The following is a 19,731-nucleotide window of genomic DNA, read 5'->3' as shown; positions in this document are numbered from 1 at the left end:
TCAGAGGGACCAGATGTGCAACCAGGTTTCTCTCCAATCTCCCTGATACAGGTTCTTATAGATTCCAAATAGTAAGTACTAGGTAGATGGTGGAGTTAGGCTTTGTTTGTTTTCTTTATTGCAAATGTGCATTGCTGGAGGAGTTCAATTTGATATTTGCTGAAGGATTTTAATTTGTACTTGAAACTTAGGCTCGGAGGTATTCCCAGTGCCTAAGCTCAAAAAACCCTGTACCTAATCCATCTTAAATTACAAAGATAATTTTACTTTTTCTTTCTTTAATAAAAGTTTTCTTGTTAAGAACTGATTGTTTTTGTATTCTGGTGTGAGACCCCAGAGACGGTCTGGATCACCACAGACTGGTGGGGAAAGGAGGAAGAGAGAGAGAGAGTTAATTTCTCTCGATGTCATACTTTCTCTCTCAGGAAGGTAGGGGAAAGAGAAGGAGGGAAGGTGAATTTCCTCTCTGTTAAAGATTCAAGGAGTTTGAATCACAGTGATCTTCCAGGGTAACCCAGGGAGGGAAGCTGGAGAGGCAACAGTGGGAAAGGTTACCTTCCTTGTGTTAAGATCCAGGGGGTCTGGGTCTTTGGGTCCTCTGGGAAGGCTTTGGGGGGACCAGAGTGTACCAGGCACTGCAAGTCCTCGTTGGTGGCAGCACTACAAGATCTAAGCTGGTAATTAAGCTTAGGGGGATTCATGCTGGTACCCCATCTTTTGGACGCTAAGGTTCAGGGTGGGGAATTGTACCATGATAAGGCCTAAAGATAGAAAAGTCATATTTAGTACTGGTTTAACTGAGACTGGGAAGGAATTTGAACTGTTATTTAAAATCCTGACCATTTTTGTTTGTTTGTTCCTGCTTCTGTAGTCAAATTATAACTTAATCAACAACATTGTAGGCCCCATATAAAGTTGTGCAAATACCTGATTTTTCAGTTCACTGGCAGTTCTGAAAAAAAATCAGTTTGAGTCCACATGAATTTGTGAAATGTTTTGGTTGATCCGAATCTGCATTTTTTGGCAAAAAAATGGTTTTGTTCAAAATTTTTTGCCCAGCTGTGGCCCAACATAGCCCACACTTTGTGCTCACGAGCTCCCATTGGTTTCAAAAGAAGCTCCACATACAAAGTCACTATATGTGCACACCAAGGTCCTGAATTAAAATGAACAGACAAAAAACATCTCTACAGAAATCCAGGAAGCTGAAGTGTTCTTGTAATCATGCTGCTGTGGGCAGCCTGATAGGAAATAAGCCCTCAGTTGAACATATTAAGACTATAATTCCATCAAGAAATTATTTTGACATCATAAATCAACAAGATCAAATGCTTCACTGGGTTAAATATCAGAAACCCTAGATGAAACGTTTAGAGGGTGCAGTCTTATTAAATATAATGCAAATTTAAAATAAATTATTCCTGTAGATCTCATCTATTTCCTTTCCCCCCCCCCTTTTGTATTTCACCCCTTATCCAGAGAATCTTAATGGTGAGTTCAGCAATGTTAAGGGAGAATAACCTCTAAAATATAAGGAATGTGTGACAGTCAGATGTACTCATCGGTTGAAACAGGAGCATCTGAGGTTACTGTTAAGATTCTGCTTTATAATGCAAGTTTGAAGTTGGGATACATATTGCTTTTCAATAGGTGTTGGAGGTGGAAGTGAAAGCCTTATGGAATGTTGGAGTGATGGTGACAGTGTAGGAGTCAATTAAGGTGACCAGTTGTCCCGATTTTATAGGGATAGTCCTGATTTTTGGGTCTTTTTCTTATATAGGCTCCTATTACTCCTCACCCCCATTCCGATTTTTCACATTTGCTGTCTGGTCATCCTAAAGGCAATGTGGAAGTGGCAAGGAACACAGGAGACTTTTCCCTTCATTTGTTATTTCCATGGTTGGAGAAGTGTGTCCTTATTTACACTACTGTACTTCCTGGAAGCCCAAGTCAAGATCAGGGTGGGGAAGGGGGCCCTGTGCTACATGTTGTATGGACGTAAAAGTAGACACAAACTCTATCCGGAAGAGTTCATAATCTAGTAATATCAATCTCTTTAAAATGCTTTGTGATCCTTGGGTGAAAGGCATTATATAAGTGCTAAATATTTGCCATTACTAATAATTACAATAAATGAAAATGGTTATAACCACAGTACTGGTGAGATCTGTACATTTTACTGGTAGTGTTTTCTTACATATTGCCAATCCCAAACGGTCAAATGTCCTAAATTGTTTGTTTGTTTGAATAAAGTGTTATTTTTCTTTTCATTCTTGTTTCTGAATTTTATGATACATTTATTTATTATTTTCCTCTGCCACCATGAGGCAAGAGGCTTGTTTTAAAAATAAATGGGAACTGACAGTCTCATATAATCACAGACACCAGGGGCTCCTGCTTTGAGAAAAACACCAAATATTTCAAGTGAGCAATAAAATATCAAGAGCTGGCAACACTGTGACCTCACATTGCAAAATATTAGAATACGGATGGGCCCTAACCAAAACCCTCCTACTTGCGGGCCCCCCCCCCATATGTGAGGGTCTAGAATCCAGCTTTGATTTGAAGAGGGCCATTGAAGCTACAACGGGCCTATCCACGCTCCCAGTTCCGAGCTCCTGCATTTTTTCCTAGGGAGAAGAGGATGGTTTAATACCTCCAACCGGGGGGGAGGGCTGGCACAATTTTGATAGTGTGGGTGCTGCTGAGGGAAACCACACGTTTGGTGTTTATTATTTTTTTAACACTACTTCAAGCCAGGGAGCGCAGCAGCACCGCTACTTTCGGCCTCACTGCTCCAGCCTTCTCTGAACGTTGCCACCTGCCCCCTTCAGTAGTCAGACTGGAGAACGCCCCGGTGCATTGCAAAGCACAGCAGGGCAAACGGAGAGCGACCGGCAAACGAACGGTGTCGTGCCCGATACTACAGCTCTTCCAAGGCACCATGCCCACCTAGACACCCACCCCGCTGCAAGCCGGAGGCGCCCACCCTAATCCAGCGCACCGCAGCTCCTCCTCTGCCGCCGCCTGCCAATAACTGCTGCAGCCCCCCCACCGCTGCGCCTCGCCATAGGCCGGCTGGGGCTGCCAGTCTCGGGCCGCCCCCGCGGCGGGGGGGACCCGGCTCCGGCGAAGCAGCGCGAGTTGGCTGGGGGCGCGGCTGCGGTTGCGCCATCTGTCAGGCGGGGGTAGCAAGCCGGAGCTGGGCTCCGCCGCTGTCGCTCGGGAGGGGAGGACGCGGCGAGTCGGAGCGACGCCCCTGCGCGCCCGTCTCCCTCCGTCCCCCGACTGCAGCCCGCGCGCTGCTGCCTCGGCTCCCGGGGTCTTTGCTGCCTCACCCCGCTCCTTGCTGCGCCCTTGTGGTCCCTGGAGGAGCCGGCGTGGGCGGGCGGGGAGGAGTCACCTGGGGCGGCCCCCCGCCGCGAGGGGGATGCTGTGAGCGTGGCTTGGCCGCGCCAGCCCTGCGCTGAGCTTCGGGTAAGCGAGCGAAGCCCCCGGGGCCCGGCTGCGGCCCGGGGGGTGGACCCTGGGGCGGAGGAGGGGATGCTGCTCCGCCAGCCGCTGCTGTGTTGTTTCCTTTGTGTGGGTGTCGGTGGGTGTGTGGGAGGCTTTCTCGGGAGAGGTCGGGGCAGCGCTGCTGCAGGTGCCCTCCACCCCGAGCTCCCTGGCCTAGGCGTGCAGCTGGAGTCCCGCCAAGGGGAGCGGTGCCAGGAGGGGAGGGGGAGAGGCTGCGGATGCAGAAGCCTTGCATCAGCTTTATGTATTTTTCCGTACACGTTTGTTTTTGCCCCCCACCACCCCCGTAGTAGTTTACCCCCAAGAAAAACGGAAGCTTTATTGCTGCTGCTGATCGTGCGGGCGCTGCGGGGTTGGCCCTAGGGGTGGATTGTTGTGACCCCTGCTGCTGATGAGGATGATGGGCGATGGTAAGCCAGTTCTGGCAGAATATAGCAAGCTTGCTGGGGGGAGCCCGTGGGTGCTGTGCGGCTTGATCAATTCACGGTTCTGTTTAATGTTTTGCGGTTCTGAGGCGCTCTAGAGGAACTAAATACGAACTATGATGTAATCATTTAATAATTGATGCTCATGTGTAGCTGGGCTCTGACCCATGCTGCCATTCTCCTGCTTTGGACCATTTGCATGTTTTTGGTTTTGTCCCATTCTGTCCCCACCCCCATTTTAACTCTTGAACTGCAGGCTGAGGCTTTATTAGTTACTGAGCTAGAAAGGGGTAACTGAGATTCATCACAGGGCTTTATTTGCTGCAATTTAGGGGAGAGAAAAAGGGGGAGGGGGAATAACAAATAAAACAACCCTCTATCCCTTTTAGATTTTATAGGATTTGTGTGTGTGACAAAGGGCCCTTTCAGTGAAGAGAGGCACAAAATGCCCAAGGGTGGTAGGATTTGAAAGGAGGTTTGCTTCTTGTTTCTTTTCTCTGTTCCCTGGGGCTTCTCTCTCCCCAGATGAGGCTGCTGATCTGCTCTCAATTCCTTTCCAGCCACATTTAGATTAGTGAAAGATACCAAATGCCACACCACGGGTGCCAGCATTTTGCTGCATCTGCAGAGCTACAGTATATATGTAGTCAAAGTTTCTTTAATAATGTGAAATCTGGTTTCTACTGCCTCAATAACTTGCCTTGCTGCTGTTCCATGTGGATTTCTTTAATTCTAAAATGAGAACATAATAGCCTCATCCATTCAGTAGTGATTGGGGAGGAAGAGAGAGATGGGGCTGATGCTTTAGGAGAAGATTTTGGTCAAGTGGAAGGGAACACACTGCAGTTTTTCATCAGTGATTTTAATACATTCTGTTTCTTAGAATGATGAATAACAGAGCAGTTTGTAGGAAACAGAGTACTGAACATGCTTTTAGAGACCTTGTCACTTTCCTGCCTGTATGCAGCCTCCTTACCTCCCACATCCTTCCTCTAACCACCCAAACGGCTGTCATACTTTCCAATTTTCTAAATCTCTTTTAACTGGTATGCCCTTGCCAATGCTCTGAACAATTGCAGGTGAAGATCTGTTGCTTATATGTTTGTAGGGGAAGTGGGTTTGTTAGGGTTTTGTCTAGCTCCCATAGATAAAGAACAGCAAATTAAAGGGACACTGCTAACTTGAAATAAAGGCCATTTCAATAATGAATTGAAAGTAGTTTCCAGCACTACACTCACATGCTGAGTTTTGTGGTTTACAATCCCATTTTCCAATTTTTTAAAAATAGGTTTTCACTCATTTGCTGTGACAGACTCACACAGAGAAAACTGTATATAAAGTTCTGTTAAATGAACAAAGCAGACTAAGTGGGGGAATATATAGGGAGGAAATGTCTTTTTAATATTTCAGTTATAACCTTTTTAGTTGTTTTTGTAACAATAGTGATTTTTTAAAAGTTAACCAAAAGTGGTTTTCTTGTTTTCCCCTTCCCCACCTTTGCCTGCCAGTTGAAATCATCCAAGCCAGAAGTGCAGAAGATCTTGGAATAACAGAGAATTCACTCAAACCTTTAATGCTTAATGCATATTCTAAGAAAAAAGATTGGTTGAACCTAATGGATGTCAATTATGTATGATATTAACATCGGAATATTTTTTAAAACATGTCTTGCCAAGGTTCCTCTTGAAAAAATGGAATCACTTTTAATACATTTTATTACATTTGTGATCAGTGTTTTTTTTCTTCATTAAAAGTAATGTGGCTTAATAGTTGCCTTTTTAGTTATTATGTGGACTAAGCTTATTTCATTCCTGTTCTGTAAACTCATGTGAGAAGCTCACTGGAATATTCAGATTGTTCTTGTGGGTTTTTTCTGTGAGCCTATTGGTATTAAGCACTAATGCAAAAATAACTTTAAAAGTATCAATTTGTGAACTCATTTCAATACCATGTGCGTGCAATAATAATGATTTCCTTCATTGGGATGTGTTTTGTGAGGTAATTAACTTTGACACTTTCCTCAGTTCTGGACACACAACTGAAGTCATGCTATATTATCTTTTGATAAAACGTGTAATGGCATGAAGGTATTACTTAAGTTATATTAAAGTTTATAATTAACGGGAAATAGTTTTCAGACTGGTTGAATACAGTCCTTATTAGGCCATAAAGGACACCTGCATGTAGAGATGAAACAAAATATTAGGCAGAGCTGTCAGTGACGATACTATGGATATGATGGAAAACTACAAGTAAAGGTTATTTTTAACTTCACTGTTAACTCTGATATTAGATTTTTTAAAATTAAAACCAGTTAATATAAAAATTCAGAGTAAAATACAAAGAGTGTTGTCAAATCAATTGTCTTAATATCATTTTAATTGTTCAATAATTACATTGCATAAAGCATCTGAGTAACATTTTCCAAATATGCACAAGTGGAGCATAGCATGAAAAGGACTTTTGGGGCCATTGGCTCTATGGGCTTGATTAAAATGAACACAGGCATGATATGATTTTCACTGGATTTATGGTCTAATAAAAATTCAGTTAGACAAGTTAAAACTACATGGTCCCTCCATGATGATTTAAGGTTGTGTATACCTCACATGAGTATTATTCTTTCAGTTGTTAGAAAGTATTAGTTCTGCATAAAATATTATTACATGTTCAAAGCATTGTACGTGTGAGCTTATCACAGTTGTGCATTTGACACTGTGTAATCTTACTATGATCTTTCTTCAAGAGTAAAAGAACTAATAATGCCTCCCTTTCTGCCCCCCCCCCCCAAGTATTCACTGTAGTGATTAAGTCACTGCTACAAAAATAGGGCTTGACCCTGCCAGCCCTTGCCTCAGTAGTCTCATTGAGATCTGGCAATTAAGGTCTAGTTTGATGAATAAGGGCTTGCAGGATTTGGATCTATAAGTTGCAAGTCAGCCATTTATTTAGTACATGATTTTTCAGAGATGCTGAGCACTTGCAATGCTAACTGAAGTCAGCAGTCACTAAAAGTTCTCTGCACTTATGAAAAAGGCTGTTACTTTACTTTACATTTATAAGCAACTGTCCAAAAAAGCATCTATCTTAGAATGAATAGTCCAGATCTTCAGAGCTCTGTAGGCTTCTAACTGCTGTTGGTTTCAAGTGGAGTTAGGCATATAAATACCTCTTGAGGATATGGACTTAGGTGCCATTGACACTGACCACATCAAATGAAAGACCAGATTCTTATACCCTTTTGTATGTGCTTACTTTTACTCATGCAAGCAGTCTCATTGAAGTTAGTGGGAATACTTGTTTGTAAAGGTAATCATGTCTCTTCAGGAGTGGGACCATAAACACTTGGTCCTGCTAGTGAAGGCAGGGGGCTGGACTCAATGACCTTTCAAGGTCCCTTCCAGTTCTAGGAGATAGGTATATCTCCAATTATTTATTTATTTATTTACAAAACTAATAACAACTTTGATCATAAACATCAGAAATTAATTAGGCCTTGCAGCAAAGGAAAAGTACCCCATCTCCTGTCTAGCACTGGCTGAAGGATGACAATTCATTTTGCAAAGGGTTTTTAAATTTAGCTTCATTTCGAATCAGAACAAAACCCTCAAAATTCTGCACAAAGGAAAATTGCTAAGCTTTTTTGTTTCAGGGCAGTTGAGAACTTCTTGTTTCAACTTGCACTTTTATTTTATAATGTATAATTTAACTTTTTGTTTCATATGTTTTGTTAAGTTTCAAAACAAAAATAAAAATGTTTTATTTCAAAAATGCCAAAACAAGATGTTTTGATGTCAGAACATTTTGATTTTTTTTGTTCCAAAATGAAACTTCTGCAAAATTGAAACTAATCTTGTGACAAGTTTCAATTAAGTGGAACTCCATTTTCCATTGGAAAATGGGTCTGAAATTTTTCCAACCAGCTTTGCCCCCTGAATTCCATACCTTAATCAACATTCCTGCTATATGTCCCCCACCTCCAAAAAATGCCCCATAAAAATGAGGCTCACAAAAATAACCTGTTTGGGCAACTTCAGAACAGGAAAGGAAGTGAGTTTTATGGGAGGACAGGAACCTATGTCACTTGATATTGATGGAGCACCCTGCTTATCACAACAGTGGAAGCCTAGCACAGGGAGCGAGACTACTAAAAGACTAGCACAGAGTTGGACCCAAGACCTTTATTTAGCATAAAACTTTTTTTAAACTGAGAGGATGACATAAGGTTTTGCTGGAGTTAATATCTAAAAACATTCTTCTACTACACAAATAACTTTGTAGAGTTTTTGTGGGTAAGCAAATGAATTACACAAAAATATCTTTAATCAAAGAGCAGCTCCAAAGATTGTAAATACAATGCTTCATACTGAGACCCAAGGCAATAAAATAAACTGCGTGTTGCAGTTGTGAGGGCTGGGGGTAAGCAAATAGGAGGTTGGAAAAATCCCCCAAAGTAGCAGAAAGGGAGGAGAAGAGCCAGCATAATTTGCTCCCTCTTCTCTTGATCCCACATAAATCCATGTCCATTCCATACTGTAGGCATGCAGTAGTTTTAAGGAGCTGGAAAGAGTGGTGTTGGGAAGTTACTCCTCTGTGGCATGCTAGGGTATGGCTACACTTGAAACTTCAAAGTGCTGCCGTGGCAGCGCTTTTAAGTGCGAGTGTAGTCGCAGCACCAGCGCTGGGAGAGAGGTCTCCCAGCGCTGCACGTACTCCACATCCTGATGAGGTTTAGCTTGCAGCACTGGGAGCCGTGCTCCCAGCGCTGCGGCACTGTTTACACTGGTGCTTTACAGCGCTGTAACTTGCTGCGCTCAGGGGGTGTTTTTTTCATACCCTTGAGTGAGAAAGTTGCAGTGCTGTAAAGCGCCAGTGTAGCCAAGGCCCTAATCTCTGAAACAGGTGGATTTCCAGTGAGCAGTGCTGCCAGGGGAGAGTGCTTCACATCGTCTAATTGCAGTTTGCTCTTTCCAGTGCTATCCTAAAAAACTGTGAAGAACTTTGTAGGATAGCGTAAAGGAAACTCTGTAGCTTAGCACTAAAAGATAGGGTGCTAGTTAAACCCTAGAGCCCTCATTAACAAAACCTTGTTTTCACAATCTTGAATCACAGGGCTTATGCTTCAGATGACTCACAAAGTGTCGGTTCTAAAGCCTTAAAAAGCCCTTTTAAAGATATTTTCTTAAATGACTACATTATGTCACTTGTAATGAAGTGACTGAAAATTGTTCTGAAGCTGAATTGACAATAACAGCATGATGCACATGGAAGTAGAGGAGAGCTTAAAAAAGGTAGGAGAAGCATCAGAGGCCAAGGAGATACCTGGATGAAGAGGTGAAGGGAGATCCAGGAGCTGAAAAGCAGCAACAGAGAAAAGGAAGGGTCATGCGCAGGTGATGTCTGAAGAATGTAGGTGCATCACAGAAAGACTCTTTCATTTTTTTTTTTAAATATAATTAAAGGAGAGAGGGGGAATCTAGTTTCATGGCAGAGACTCTTCCTAAGACTTTATTTGTGAGATTCAGGCATCCATTTTTGTACAAATACATAATAAATGGAAGCTTTGACAAAACTCTATTACATGTGCAAACTCAAATCAGCAAGTTTTACGCATCCATTAGCTGGATTACTATTTAGAAGGGTAGTTTTCAACCTTTTTTCATTTGCAGAGCTCTTTTTATCGCTATAAAGGGCCTCGTTGTGTGGACGGGTGCAGGGTTAAATCGTTTTAATGCTGCTAAATTTGGTTTAAATGCGTAGTGTAGACCAAGCCATAGTCATCTTTTGCAGTCCCCTTAAACGTAGTCTGCAGACCCCCCATGGGTCTGATGACCACAGGTTGAAAACCACTGATTTAGAATATAAAGACAAATGGGCCTTTCACTGCATCTCTTCTGTTTTAGAATGATGGCTACATCCAAGAATGTAACGTTTGTTATTCAAGCATAGGTTTTTGGGCCACATTCAATGAAGTTGAGTCCAGTTACTCCAGCAATGATCTTGCCCCTTAACTGTCAGGAATATGAACTAAGATGTGAAATGCAGCTTATGGCTTACGTGCCATTTTAGAAAAAGAAAATTTCTCAAATATTTCTGTAGAGACGTTTACAGAGTATTTGGAGCGATAAATATTTTGTCACAAACAAGTTCCCATAAATTGCAGAATTCACTTAGAGCTATACCACTTGTGCTATTCCAAATTCATGGCTACAGACCTTTATAGTGTATGAGCATGCATTTGCAACTCAGGCTGATGTTTTCCAGATAGTCACCCAGTTTATAAATGCTTTGATTTTTTTTTCAATTTATGAAATATGAATAAATATTACCTGAACTTCAGCAACAGGGTAGCTTGAGGAATCAAATCACAACATAAAATATTTTAGTTCCCCAAGCCTACCCTTTCTGGTGTTGGTTGGTGAAGATATAGGATCCACAAGCAGGCAGTCTTCCTGTAGATTTGTCTCAATAGAATTCCAGATAGAGCTTGCTGTGGATGGACTAGCTTAGCACTAAAGAGAGTGCTCTAAATCAGGCTTGCAACATTCTGCAAATCCACTAGTCCAAGAGGAATGTAGTGGTTGGACTATTGGAGTGAATCAAATATCATTAGTCTATGTTTTTAATCACTATCATAGTAAAGGGAAGATGAGTAGATATGCATCAACTAGTAAATATTGTGACATATTAAGCCCTCCTTTTAATTAAGTGGTCCATTATTTGTACAAAAATAACTTAGTTTTTAATATTTACTCTTTAAAAGATCTCCAAGATATGATCAGTTTGCAAAAAGATGAAGTATGCCACCTGATGTTTCTGCACTGTTCGTCTTGGCATTTTATAAAAAAGATCATACTGTCAAGATAGCAAAAATTAGGGTTAATGGTAAATTTGATAACATTGACTCTGAGGCTTTTGATACTGTTGATACAGTATAAATGCCTAGAGATTTTTTTTTAAAACCCAAGGAGATTCCTAGCAGCTTCTGCTATTCTACAGCACTTTTAATTTTTCTCTAGTAAAAAAAAAAAAAAAAAAAAAAGAATAAATTAACATTGTTCAAAATGTGTTGAATATTTCTGACATGCTTGTATTCTTACTCATTTTTGTGTAGTATGCATTTGTCAGGTCTTCATTTGTCAAGGTAGTTTCTGCTTTGGAAACATTTTTTCACAAGTATATTAGTGAAGGCTGATACTGAGAACTTATCAGTCTACATCCTATGACTCATGGTACAGCGTTAAGCGTGAAGTAAAGGTTGTCAGTATTTTACATGTTCAGTTTTGATTCACATTAATTCTCCCTAGACTTTGCTTTATACTAATTAATTCCCCATATGTTGTCCTCAGCTGGTCATTATTTTACAACTTAACATTAGACAGGAAGGTGAGATACAAAGTTTTGTCATGGGGCTGATACCATTGCTCCTGTAACTCGTTGACTTTGTCTGTGAGGTTTTCAGGAGGTATGATGGGATCTATTAACTTCATTATTGTAACTATGGCTGGGTTTTTCTTTATACATACCTCACTAAGAAGCAACGGGTTGGATATAACCGCATCTGCACGGGTAAGTGTAAGACTCGGGATAAAGGCCTCTACCTTTCTAGTAGGTGAGTTATACTCTTCTACAAATAATGTCTGTCTCTCTTCTTTTTTTTTTTTTTTTTTTTTTTTTTTTTTTTTTTTTTTTAAATTAGTGAGGTTAACGGCATTTTACCTGGTTTTTAGTCCATCTTGTGGAATCTCTCTCACTCCCTAATCTGTTAACATGCTAAAACAGGTTCTCTGTCTTATATTTTTACTTTTGCAGTGGATGGGGATATATTGCTATCTGCTTGTTAGAATGAGAGAGAGGGTGTTTAGGAGACATGGCTGCTTCTTTCCTCACTCGGCTATTGTCTTGCCAAGTAATCTTAAATTCTGTGCCTCCATCTTTTCTACTTTACAAAGAAGGGTAAATTAACTTATTTTACAAGTGTTTTAAGATCCTTAGTGTGAAGGTACTATTTGTGTCCATCAGTTGTACTACATTCTAGCATTAGTGATGTACAGTAACTAGAGTTGAGAGACCCTCCAATGGGTCAGTTTGAATTCCTAAACCCCACAGTTCATCCAAATTCCCTATGAATATTTTTAGTTTGGAAATCTAAGTAATAGAGTTGCTTGCAAGCAGGGCCAGATTAACCTTTTGTGGGCCTGGCGCCAAACATATTTGTGGGCCCCCAAGAGAAATGATTGTGAAAGACAGGAGACTGACACAGCTGCAGAGGTTTATTTACAAGTTTCAGTTGCAGATGGAGGTGGCTGCCACTAGGGTACCAGCAATGGTAGCCCTAGGGCAAAAATAAAATACATTATAAAAGAAAAAATTACAAAATAAAACATGGTGGGTAAAAACTGCTAACAAAGCCCTTGCACTTGCAGCTGAAGGTGGTAAGGTTTGTGATGGTCCTTAGCTCCTGTGAGTTTTGTGCCACGATCTTGGACGAGCCCCTGAGACAGCTCTGTCTCCCACACAGACAAGCTTGTGCCTGAGGAGTGAAGTTGTAAATCATGATCTTCATCCTGGAGCTTCAGGCAATCTTTGAGATATGCTGGGCCCAGGCCATTCAGCATGAAGTGAAATACTGTTATTTTAAAGCAAGTTCAAGAGGTCAACAGAAAATGCTCATGGGAACACAGCAGAGAGAGGAGAAAGGAAACACACTCCTCTCCATGCCTGGTTGGAATATAATAACTCCATCATACCCATCTGCATTAAAAACGATTACAGGAGCAATCACACTCTTCTCATTCCCCGTAAATAAGCCAAGGCTCATGCAGCTGCTCCTTAAAAGGTCACAGATCATGTCAGGGCACAAATCAAAACCTCTCTCTCTCTCTCTCTGACAAAGAGCAATCCCCATCTCTGTGAGTCCCCCTTGCTGAATATTCCGCTCAGGAGTCACGGAGGTTAGGGCTGCATGTTTGGGAAGCCGGGGGAAGGGGAGCAGAACAGATCAGACAGTCTCTGGGACTTCCAACCAACTTGCTTAGGTCCCCCATACCTTGGGGAGGTGGACTGTGCATGGGTGCCCTGCAGGCACATGGGCCCCATGCCTTGCTGAGAGATGGCACCCTTCTAACCAGAGCACAAGGTGTTTAGTGAATGATCACTTCCCTCTTACCAAGCCTGGGCACCAAGAAAGTTGGACATTCAAGTCCTGTCTGTGGTTGGAGTGAACTCGGAGGGTCAGTGCCCCCAGACCGTGCCAGGCTGCTGAGCTCCCCCTCTCCTGGGCGCCTGCTGTCCTTTCTGTACCTCACCCAGAGGGGCACCCATCTCTCAAAGCAAGGAGCACAGCCAAGGGGCTGACCCACAGCCATCGGAGCCTCGCAGAGTCATTCCAGGCAGGGAGAGGTGCTCAATGGGCACCTTGCTTCTCCTCCCCAGGCAACAATAGCTCCGCATCCAGCTGCCAGCCACAAAGTCCAGCTGATGCCTCTGGGGGTGGGGGGGCGCAGACGGTGGCTGCCCCAGTACCAGGTGTGCTCAGCAGCCTGGCCAAACAAAGCTCCCAGCCTGGGCTGCCCCAGTACTGGTTATGGACCCCTTCTGTATGTGGCCCCGGCACCACTGTCAACTTGGTACTGCTTGCAAGATATTCAGGTCAGAAATAATTGGGAATTTCCTTTCTTGTGGTACTTTTAGGGCCTGGATGAACTCAGGAAGCAGAGCTGTGAGACAACATTCTCTTTGTGCTTTAAATCTCTCATGTTTTTTTTTTTTAAAAAAAAGGTCAAGTTTGAATCCAAACAAGCACAATGATCCTTACTGCTACATACTATACTCAGGATGCAACACATGTAGAGTAAATGGCATGTGTTAGATTAATAATGCACATAATGTTGGATCATAATGACTCTATCAACACTTAAGAGAAATTTCAGATTTTTTTTTATGCTAATACTTATCTTTGGTTTCAGACTCTCAGAGTGAGGGGTTTTCTTGGTGGTTTTCTTGGTGGTAAATGTAACTAAATGAAAAGGCTGGCTGAGAAAAAAGCCCTCAGGAGAAAAATCTTATGAAAAAAAAATCTCTTTGTCTTCTACCTTTTATGAATGAGGGGGAACTAGAGGACAAGCACTAGAGTTGCCAGCCTTGCTCACTTAAGCCAGCATTACTGGCATGCTGAAAACTGGAGCAGAATGTCTAGTCTTAACATCCAAGCAGGGATGCCAAAATGAACAAAAGGAAATTATGGACTAAAGAAAACGTAAGGAAAACTGTGTGCCTCATCATCTCTGTTCAATCACTATGTATTGAATTGTAAAAGCATCCAGTTTATAAGAGAATTTATTTCTGTGTGAGTTTGAGAGCAGCTCCAGTGGCTCTCATATAAGAGGTAGAAATAGAAGATGGTTGTGGGGGTTGGGGGGGGGTTGAGTTTTCTTTTTAAGTTATTATTTGTAGCCCTTCTGGTATCGGTCTGTTTGATGTAATGATTTTTAAAGATGTTTAATGTTTTTATTGTTTCCAAAACTTTACAAAAACCTTTTTCAAGAGTTAAGTGATTTGATTTATGCGTTAGTAGGCAGAATATTAAAGTCTGTATTTGATTTCTCCCTCAACCCAGTTTTTAGTTTTGATGGTGAGAATTGCTGTTTGGAGTTCGTCTTGTAATTTTTACACTTACTATCATGTGATTAATTGAACAGTGGATGGTGTAAGGTCCGTGAATATAATATTCATGATGATCTCATTGAACACTCATTTAAACCACTGTAGGGATATATTTTTTCCACGCATAAGAATTTGTCAAACAAGCCAGCCAAATTATGTCTTTGTGGTCAACTGTTTAATGATGTGTCATGTAAACTACATCTTACTAAAGTTAGATTTAATCCTCTTATGGCTAATATAGTTCAGTAGAACTATTTAGTGCGTTTTTTGTTTTGTTTATTAATTGGTTTCTTAGCAAAAATGTGGTCTCTAGCCAAAACTTTAGACCTAATCCTGCACCTATCAAAAGTAATGGTGAGTTTTGTCTTTTTACTATGGTCCAGCATCTGGCTCCTGGAAGGGGAGGTAATATATAAAGAATAAACTTATGTTCTTGCACGAGCAAAGTGACCTAAAAAAGATTGACGGTTAAATGGATGCTTATTGTGCACTACCAGAGGCTGCTCCAGGCCCCAGCACGCCAAGCGCGTGCTTGGGGTGGCAAGCCATGGGGGGTGCTCTGCCGGCGCCGCGAGAGCGGCAGGCAGGCTGCCTTCGGTGGCTTGCCTGCAGAGGGTCCGCTGGTCCCGTGGCTTCGGCGGACCTCCCGCAGGCATGCCCGCAGGAGGTCTGCCGAAGTCGCGGGACCAGCAGAACCTCCGCAGGCAAACCGCCGGAGACAGCCTGCCTGCCGTGCTTGGGGCAGCAAAATCCCTAGAGCCCCCCCCCCCCGTGCACTACTACGAAATATGTTAAAATTTAGAAGACAGTCACTACTTGATGGTAAAACTTGTTTTAAAGTCTAGTATTAGGTATAAAAAATACATAGGTGTTACTTCAATGTATCTATCCCCCAGGAGGAGGGATTACTGTAATGCTGTTAGGGAGTTGCACCTTTAACAGCTGCTCAGACTTCTGTGATCAGAAGACCATAACATGGTTAGAATCTGCACTGCAGTTATAAGACTTTATTTCTAGACACTATTGCATCCTTCTTTCAAATCATGTTACAATGAGAGGGAGAATACTTTTTGACATTCTACATATAGCAATGCATCTCAAAGGCATTGTCATGTCTGTCTGCAGGGTAAATTTGTGTAGGCCATATATGTGCTCTTGTATTTGACAAATTAAATCAATTCACATAATGATTTGAAATTTACACAGTGTTGTAAAATGTCATAATTGAAAAATAGTTGCTGGTGTACTCCAAAGATGAAAAAGCAGAGAGAGGCTTATTTTGTTCCAATGGTGTTCTCAAAACCTATGTGACAATGCAGGGTGAGTTCCTACTTCTGCTTGCTTACGAAGTCTTGCTAATGGTTCCACCATGTATTTGAGTAATCTGGCCATCCCAAACTTGTGATAGTAAAAACTTCTTATAGTGCCATCAGTTTATTAATATACAATACTTGTTTTGACTGAGGAAATGTGCAGAGGAAATAAGTCAAACCACGTAACAGACTTCAGTAATCCTAAACTCTAACTTAAATGGTAATATCACATGGAAAGTGATTTGTAGAGCATTCTAGTGAAAAAGTATTGAAGTGTCACTTTAAAAGAAAATGTCACCTACAATAATGCATTGTACTTTAGATTTTCTTTTAACTGTTCATGTTGTGATTTTTCTTTAACTATGTTAGTATAACTGAGGTCAGTTTCTAGAACTAAGAGGGTGTTTGTTTTTTATCAGAGGCCTATTGTGGAGTTCTTCCTGGAAAGTACAGTTTTCTTCTCAAATTTTAATTTAGTAAATTAAACAGGCATTTTGAGAGACATCCTCTGATGGTACAGTACAAGTTGTCATAGCTCCACTGAAGCTGCTGAAGCTCTAACAATTGACTCCAGCTGAGGATCTTATCCCTCCGTGTACTTGTAGCTTTTTCTTACTGCATTTTAAAACTCCTTGATATTTAAAGGGGCAGATAGCATGCCAGTGTTTGTTGATTAAAATGAGTAACTTTGCACCCAGAAACATTTGGGTTTTTTGTATTGGCTGCACACAACCTTGGCATTTTGCATTAAGCAGTTTTCTTGGAGCATGCAGTAATATAAACTGAGGTAACAACTTAGTACCACGGTGATCTGTTTTTAGTAAAATAATGAAGAAAATACATACAAGAAAATACATTATCCACTAAAAGAGGCATTGTATGCGTGTTCTGTTTATGTCCCTGTAATAGTTATTGAATAGAATACTTAGTAAGCCACTTTAAATGTCACATTCAGTAACAGTGTGAATCCTCACATCTAACAAGCATGCAGTTCCAGTGTCCCAAGTTGTGAATGATGATACACTAATATATTGAGATTCTAATAAATCAGAGGGTTTTTAAGGGTTTCAAAACTTCAGTAGCATATGTAATATTATCTGACTAACATAAGTACATATCATCCCAAATATTCAGTGCAGAAAAAAAATATATTTAAGATACAACTCTTACTCAGCGGCAGTATTTCCTAAGTGCCGTGGAAATTTGGTTTCCTGACATACTGAGTGAATACCAGTCAGAGGATGACTACCATCCTTCTAATCTGGGTCAGTTACGAGAGGCTACAGAACCTGCTCTTGCAGAGTGTTTTGGATGGAGAGTGATCCCTACAAGGAGACTGAGTTGGTATTTTATGCCTACTTCCTCTTTAATCCTCATGCATCCTATAAAAAATGAGTTGGAGACGGCTGCAGTGAGCCAGTGCTGTGCCTCATGGACCCAAAGCCTGCTTGCTCGCTCCTCTGCTCCCTGTTTCTACTCAGTATTGAAAGAACCTCGTTCTCTCCCAAAACACCCAGGCAGGCATGAAAGGATGCAGCTGTACGGAAGGGAATGTTTGGCTTTGGTTTGGGGGAGGTAGAAGGGGGAAATCAATATCTTCTCTAGCTCCCTTACCTTCTGTCCCACCAGGGGACTTCCGCTGAGTCCCTGTTCCTTTCTGGCTATTGCTGCCACTGCTTTCCTCTCACATTCCCCCTTATTATATTTGACAGCCTCATAGTGGTCCTGATTGAACTATTCTAGGAGCCCCGTCAACTCCTACCCACTGCAAATCTGTCTACATCGTTGTATCCCTCTTGCCTGCCCACTTCACCTTTCTCTAGTCAACTGATCTTTTAATATAAAGAATTTCTCTGTACTTGAATTGGCAGAAGTGTTTGAAATGGCCTTGGTGATAATACTGTAGAAGTACTTTATATTCGTGATGATTAAAATAAAAAGTTGGATTTTTTTTTTTTTTTTGCACAGTAGTAGAGAATTATATGTTTACAATGTACAATTGTTGCTGTAGGATAAAATGAAGGGGCCTCAGAGAAGTTAAGAGGACCTTTAATAAGGGGATTAATGTAATCAAATAGTTCATTCAGGTCATTCGGAAGTATTGGTGTGTGGAGGGCCATCGCACAGTTAAAGGCATTGCAAAATCAACATCTGTACTATGTAGGGAAACGCTTGGAATTTCAGCCATTTAGTATGACCAAAGGGGCCTATCTTGAACTTGTTACTGGGGCAAAACTCCCAAAGGGCCCTTAAAGAGGGCCAAATAATTGTCATGGTTTCTTTCTTAGCTCCGCTCCTGTGTGGGTCTGGCTGTCTTTTAAGAGCATGTAGGCCTTCTAGAGCAAGGAAGTCGTTTTCTGTCAGCTATCTTAATTTGATTCAGGGAGTCAATTTATTAATTGCCTTAGTGTACTGTGTGTGTGGGTAATGCTTTAGATCACGTAAATGTTTGTTTGGGATAGGTTTGATACATGAAGGGGCCATGAAAGCTTCATACAAAACTGTTTCTTAGTCAGAGTTTGTCAATGAGCTGAAAGAGTGTGGAAGAGAGGATAGGGAGGATATTTAGAATTCCTGTTTGTTTTTATATATTCTGATAAACACACAGTGTTTTGCCACAAGCTAAATGTTAGACAAATTACAAAACCTGACTTTCCCTGAAGAGTATACAAACTAGAAAGAATGCAGGATAATTTTTTTTGGCAAACTGGAAAGAGGAAAACTGGAAAGGATGGTAGGGGGATATGAACAGAGCTTTCTGAATAATGGATTTTTATTTGCTGACAGTTCTCAGAAATGAAATTAAAACCAACTTTAAAAATTAATTTTTAACATTTTTGAAGACAATAAAATTGAAGGATACTTTAAAATGAAAAGTCATTTTGAACTGAAAAATGGAAGCATTTCATTGGGAAAATATCAAAATGAAAGATGACTTTTTTTTCAACACTAAAAATACAGTAAAACTGAAACAAATTAATGAAACATTTCAGTGTTGCCGAATCTGTATCTTTGCTGAAAAAATGTTTTGGCCAAATAATTTCACCCAGCTCTATATCTGAATACCTTTTCCTAAGGTAGTAGCACTTCATTTCAGTGTCTGAGGCCCTGCTCCTGCAAACACCATAGTGAGCTTATGTTATAAATTCTAAGACTGGAAGGGACCTCGAGAGGTCATCGAGTCCAGTTCCCTGCCCTCATGGCAGGACCAAACACTTTCTCTTGTAAAGTTGTATGAATATTTGCAGGATTGGGATCCAGTATTGCCAACCCTAGGTGTTCAAAAATTGTGAGACTGACTTAAAAAGGATAAGAGGCTTTTCTTGGTGTTGTGCATTTTTTGTTGTTGTTGTTGTTATTTGCCTTCTGGCTTTTGAGCCTTTAGGGTACGTCCTGGTCACATTTTCAGGTTCTTCTTTGCAACTTTGAGGGCTCAGATTCTCATATAATAGCAAGCTTCTCAGAGTGTGTGTGGGGGGGGGGTGGGTGGGTTCAAAAATACAGATATCATGAGGTTTGTGATAAAATTCTGATAGATGGCAATTTGGGAATGTAGGAATGCTTCCTCTGAAAGATCCAGTTCAAGTCCAAGCTTTTGAGCTGACAAGGAAGATAGTAATAACCTAGCCTATAAAACAAAGGAAATCTTGACCTAACTAGCTTTGGTGTAAAGTTATAACTTGCCTCTGTTTTTTGCTAATATTGGAAATTAGGTACTCTAATGAGATTGTTTCAATTGTACAAAAACAAGCTCTATATTTATCTCCACATAACACATACATACCTTTATTTGAAATGTAAAAGGTAATGTT

General features: G+C 41.1%; 1 protein-coding gene across 4 annotated transcripts in view; it reads left to right on the top strand.

Moving 5' to 3' along the window:
* The first annotated feature begins 3,117 nt into the window (after positions 1 to 3,117).
* FYN (FYN proto-oncogene, Src family tyrosine kinase) overlaps positions 3,118 to 19,731 on the top strand; it is a 176,090-nt gene continuing 159,476 nt past the window's right edge. For 2 of the 4 annotated variants that reach the window (XM_032772612.2, XM_032772610.2), the window contains exon 1: positions 3,171 to 3,477. The gene's annotated coding sequence lies outside the window, so the exon portion shown is untranslated. Of the gene's footprint in view, positions 3,478 to 19,731 lie in introns of all 4 variants that reach the window. The other 2 variants (XM_032772614.2, XM_032772615.2) reach the window with 2 other exon arrangements.

This window comes from Chelonoidis abingdonii, chromosome 3 (assembly GCF_003597395.2).
Source record: "Chelonoidis abingdonii isolate Lonesome George chromosome 3, CheloAbing_2.0, whole genome shotgun sequence".
NCBI lineage: Eukaryota > Metazoa > Chordata > Testudines > Testudinidae > Chelonoidis > Chelonoidis abingdonii.
This window is presented reverse-complemented; position numbering and strand designations above follow the sequence as displayed.